We start from the raw sequence: 5,704 nt of genomic DNA, 5'->3' as shown, positions 1-5,704 counted from the left end.
ATCTATTTTCACCAACATGACCAATCATCCATAAATAGCATCCTGCAACTCATAGACCATGATCCATATGTCTAAAAATAGACATAGTCTAAAAATAGTGTAAAGTTTTGTAGATGTTCTATGCTAAAAGCAATTTCACTTTTCTCACAGCAATCATACAAGTAGATAAGCAAAATGCAGATAGAACATATAAGCAGATCTTACAAAAGACAAATCAGAAACAAGAAAAATGTATGTGTTCGTTTCGGCGGTCAACAGGATGCTTCAACCAGCAAAGTCTCCTTTGGTCAGCCAGCCCAGCATGTGTCACAACAACCCTCCAACCAGTAGATGAGTCAACCCAAGTCAGTGCTACAAAAGTCAACGCTGTCCTGAAAAGTCAACGCAGGGGCAGCAAGCTAAAAGTCAACGCAGTAGCAAAACGGTCAACCCTTTGACCTCAATTTTTGTGCCAGGTAGTACGGCCTTCAAAAATCGAACCTCCCACAAGTTTTCAGCTTGTTTGGACCAAGCGTTGACCAAAGTCAACGCTGGTCAAACTTCTGCGAAACCCTAGCAGCAGAAACCCTAGCAGCAGAAAAATCCTCTTCGTCCTTCCCACGTGTGGCTGAAATTCGTCCTCCAGGTAGCTCGTACTTTTAGGATGAGAGAGGAAGATGTGAGTTGTGTTGTGTTCAAATTCTCTCCAACTTTTCCTGTATATATATCCATCAATGAGGGTATGTGACACATCTGTTGGGCATGTGAGCCTACATTACAAAACTGGCTGACCTTGCACATATAATTTATTAAGAATAATAAATTCAAAATATAAGTTCTGCTCATCGGATTAAGACTATTTTTATATGGATTTTACACCTCTCAGAAAGAGGAATCCAACAAAAATATTAGCCTCTTAATCTGAGCATCAGAACATGGAGTTTGGACCTAGTTGTCCAATTTTAACACTCCCTCTCAACTAGGGAGAACTCCATCTATTAGTGCAATTAACATCGTGAGTCATCCCGCCGAAACTTGCTTTGCTGGCTTCTTTATTTCAGAACAGAAGTGGGTCAGTCACAAAGACATCATTCCCCGACTGACATAATCAGTCCAGAGGTCCCAGACCTCACAAATATTGATCCCAGATCAAGTGGTTGGACCATGCCATCCTAGATAGAGAGTACGGCAATCTCTGATGCGTCCATCAGTCTTTGCTAATAGTCTCTAGCTTTTCCACACCTCATTGGCCAAATGAGAGGTACTTCCCATGAGCCCTGAACTCAATGGGTAGGATGCATACGGGGCACAGATTAAATGAGTGGCGAACCAGCTCAATAATCACAAGGGTGGGGCAGAAGCATTATGAGTGCTTATAGCTCCGAGAAGCTATCCCTAAAGCCCCCCAGAGCTCCCAGAGCTCATCGTCCAACAAGACCCACATCATAGGGTCTTTCCACGACACCAAGACTCTCACGGAAGGTTAGGAACTTGACCTTCCCCAAGGGCTTAGTGAGAATATCCGCGACCTACTCATCAGTTCCTATATGATCGAGCCTTACGGCGCCTCGCTGTACCATATCCCGGATAAAGTGGTACCTGATATCAATATGCTTGGATCGGTCGTGGAACACAGGATTCTCAGTCATACGAATCCCACTCTGATTATCACAGAGTATTACAGTGGTATCTAGCACATGTTGGAACAGCTCACTAAAGAGCTTCCTCAACCAAACTGCTTCACAACAGGCCATACTAGCAGCAATGTATTCGGCCTCCGCGGTGCTCAAAGCCACCGACTTCTGCTTCCTGCTCATCCATGAGATAGAAGCAGAACCAAGATTGAAACAGCATCCAGATGTGCTCTTACGATCCACCACACTGCCAGCCCAATCGGCATCAGTATATCCCCGGAGTATCACACTCCCAGCAGTGTATCTCAGCCCATGGTTTATCGTGCCCCGAAGATATCTCAAAAGATTCTTGGCACCAACCCAGTGAAAATGATGAGGCTCAACCATCTGTTGACTCAAAGTATTCACTGCAAAACATATGTCCGGACGGGTGTTCACTAAGAACATCAAAGCTCCTATGAGTTGACGATACTCAGTAAGATTGGCCAAGATAGGCCCTGCAGCGCTGCCACTCAACTTCTTAAAGTTGAGTTCCATTGGTGTCGACACGGACTTACAGTCCACCATCCCAAATCTTTCCAGAAGCTTCACAATATACTTTCCTTGAGAAAGGAAAATCTCTCCAGGTCTCTGCCAGACCTCCAGGCCTAGGAAATAGTGCATCAGTCCTAGGTCTTTCATCTCGAACTCAGCAGCAAGCTCCCTCTTACATTGATGAATGAGAGGGTCATCACCTGTCAGGAAGAGGTCGTCCACATACAGCACTAGAATGAGAGGCTTTCCTTCCTCAACCTTAAAGTAAAGGTTTGGATCAGCATTGCTTCGAGTGAATCCCAGCTTCATCAAGTAACTATCCATCCTCTCATACCAAGCTCTGGGTGCTTGCTTTAACCCATAGAGGGCTTTCTTCAACCTGCAGACATAAGTGTCTCGATCTTGAACTTCAAATCCCGGAGGTTGTTCTACATACACCTCTTCCTTTATTGCACCATGCAGAAAAGCGGTCTTGACATCCATCTGATGAAGACTCCATCCTTGCGTAGCAGCAAGGGCTATGATGGATCGGATGGTGGTATATCGAGCCACAGGTGCAAATATATCGTCATAGTCAATTCCTTCCTTTTGAGAGAAGCCACGGGCAACAAATCTTGCCTTAAACTTTTCAGCACTCCCATCAGATCCATGTTTAATCTTGTAAGCCATTTAGCGGTGACAACAGATTTGTCCTTCGGTCTCGGGACCACATCCCAGACATCATTCTTCATAATAGCCTCATATTCTTCATGCATAGCATCCTTCCAGACTTGATGCTTGATGGCTTCCTCAAAAGATCCAGGTTCAGATTGTATAATAGTACTCATGGCAGCTAGATACCCTTGGTATCTACACGGCTTCTTGCTTTCTCGGAATGTTCCCCTTGGGGCAGCATGACCCTCAGCATCTTCGAGGGTGTCCCTGAGCCATGATGGCCTCTTTCCTAGAGAAGGGGAAGGATCAATAGGGTCCATTGGCCCTTCAACATCAGGCATAGTCTCATCCTGGGGTTCTTCCAGATTTCCAGGTCTTTCTTCATGGTTTTCTTCAGATCTAGGAAGATCTACTACTTTCTTCAGGGAAGCATCTTCGTCAAAAGTGACATCATGGCTTATCTCTACTTCCCTTTGACCAGGTACATAGACTCTATATGCCTTAGAAGTCTCACTGTAGCCCACAAACATTCCTTTCTTCCCAGTAGCATCCAGCTTACTTCTCTTTTCTTTCGGCACATGAAAATAGACAGGACATCCAAAAATTCTAAAATGTGAGACATCAGGTTTCTTACCAGAGAAAACCTCTTCGGGAGTTTTGGAGTCCAAAGCGGAATGAGGGCATCGGTTTTGAATGTACACAGCAGTATTTGCAGCTTCTCCCCACAGAAACTTTGGAAGACCCTGGTCACATAGCATGGCACGGGCAGCTTCCACAATAGTCCTATTCTTGCGTTCAGCAACACCATTCTGCTCAGGAGTATATGCAGTGGTAGTCTCCCTCTTAATGCCAGCTTCTCTGCAAAAGTCTTTGAACTCATTTGACTCATATTCAGTGCCATTGTCAGTCCTCAAAATCTTGATCTTCTTTCCGGTCATATTTTCCACCAAGGCTTTGAAGGTACGGAACCACATGAAAGCCTCATCCCTCTTCTTCAAGAAGTATATCTAGGTTTTGCGAGAGAAGTCATCAGTAAATGTCATATAGTAAGAACATCCCCCCAGGGATGTTACAGGCAACATACCGGAAAGATCAGAATGGACCAGTTGCAATATCTCAGATGTCTTTGTGACACTTGAGGGGAAAGGTCCCCTTGTATGTTTTCCTTCAGCACAGCCCTTACATACACCTTTATGATTATTTCCAAAATCAGGCATCCATGTCACCACCTTCCTTGCTTCGGGAAGAGCCTTGTAATGAAGGTGTCCAAATCTTCGGTGCCATAGTTCGGTTTGACGGATAGTATCACAAGTCATAGCTCCCAACGGACTCCCTCCAACCTGGTAGAGTGTACCAACTCTAAAACCAATTAAGATAGCTTCCTTGAAGCTCTTCTTCCACATGAGTACCTTTCCATCAGAGAAAGTTACATTGAATCCTTTGTCTTCCATGGCAGATACAGACACAAGGTTCTTCTTCAATTTGGGTACATAGAGTACATCTTGTAGATGGAGGACTTGTCCTTGAGACAAGTGGAGGGTCACAGTCCCGGTCCCTTTCACAGGATAAGTGGCATTATCCCCAAGGATAATTTCTAGATTAGTATCCCTTTCAACCATGTCAGAAAGTGCTTCCTTGAATCCGGTGATGTGTCTTGAGGCACCACTATCGATTAGCCAGACATCCATAGTGTCGGGCGGAGATGCAGCTGAGAGAGCAGATATTAGAATATACTCATTTCTTTTATCAACAACATTAGACTCCTCATACCTGGTATTTTTGGTCCTTTTAGAAGGTGGATTGTTTCCTTCAAAGTGAGCCTTCCTCTTTCCTTTGGATTTGTCATTTCTTCGATTCCCATTCCTTCGGTTGTTGTTGTTGTCGTCACTATCGGGAGAATTCTTCTGGAAGGGGCATTCTCTAGCATAGTGTCCAGTCCTATGGCAGGTGAAACATTTACCCTTCTTCTTTTGAGTCTTAGTCCTTCCTTTGTCCTTGGAACCACCAGAGTTCTTCTTTCGGGAATGAGCAACATAGGCAGCATTTCTTTCATTATCAAATTCCTTCATCCTTGTTTCTTCTTGCATACATCTAGACAGAAGCTCATCAAAGTTAGGGATGGTATTATTGTTGAGAATGGTAGTTGTGAATACTTGCCATTCATATGGAAGTCCTCCAAGTGCGGTGAGAACCATCTCACGATCAGCTATTGTCTCCCCAATAGCTAGCAGATTGTTCCTGGTTTCGGTCAACTTCATAAAGAAAGTTTGAATAGACTCGTCTCGGCCCTTCTTCATATTCTTCAACTTGTTCTTGAGTAATAGCACTTGGTTCACATTGTTTACTCGGAACATAAGTATCAGTTTGTCATACATCTCCTTGGATGTGCCTAGTTCAAATATGTAGGCCACCAGACTCTTATTTATGGATTCCCTGATCAGCAGCTTTGCTCTGATTTCTCCCTTCTTATACTTGTGTTTAACAGCAGCAGAGGCATTTGATGGAGGTTCTTGAATCTTCCCTGTCACATGATCTAGGAGATCATGATCTTCTAATTTGAGATCTAATAACATCTTCCAGGCATGGAAGTCATCACTTCCAGTCAGCTTGTCATTCTCCCTGAATTCAAGCTTAGAGGAATCCATTTTCTTCGATGATGATTGCTATAGATAGAGTTTGTCTTCACCTCAGCTCTGATACCATGTAAAGTTTTGTAGATGTTCTATGCTAAGAGCAATTTCACTTTTCTCACAACAATCATACAAGTAGATAAGCAAAATGCAGATAGAACATATAAGCAGATCTTACAGAAGACAAATCAGAAACAAGAAAAATGTGTGTGTTCGTTTCGGCGGTCAACTGGATGCTTCAACCAGCAAAGTCTCCTTTGGTCAGCCAGCCCA

Source organism: Pinus tabuliformis, chromosome 5_1 (genome assembly GCF_031772625.1).
Source record: "Pinus tabuliformis cultivar Carrire ecotype Pingquan chromosome 5_1, CPIR1, whole genome shotgun sequence".
Classification (NCBI taxonomy): Eukaryota; Viridiplantae; Streptophyta; class Pinopsida; order Pinales; family Pinaceae; genus Pinus; species Pinus tabuliformis.
Note: the sequence above shows the minus strand (reverse complement) of the source record.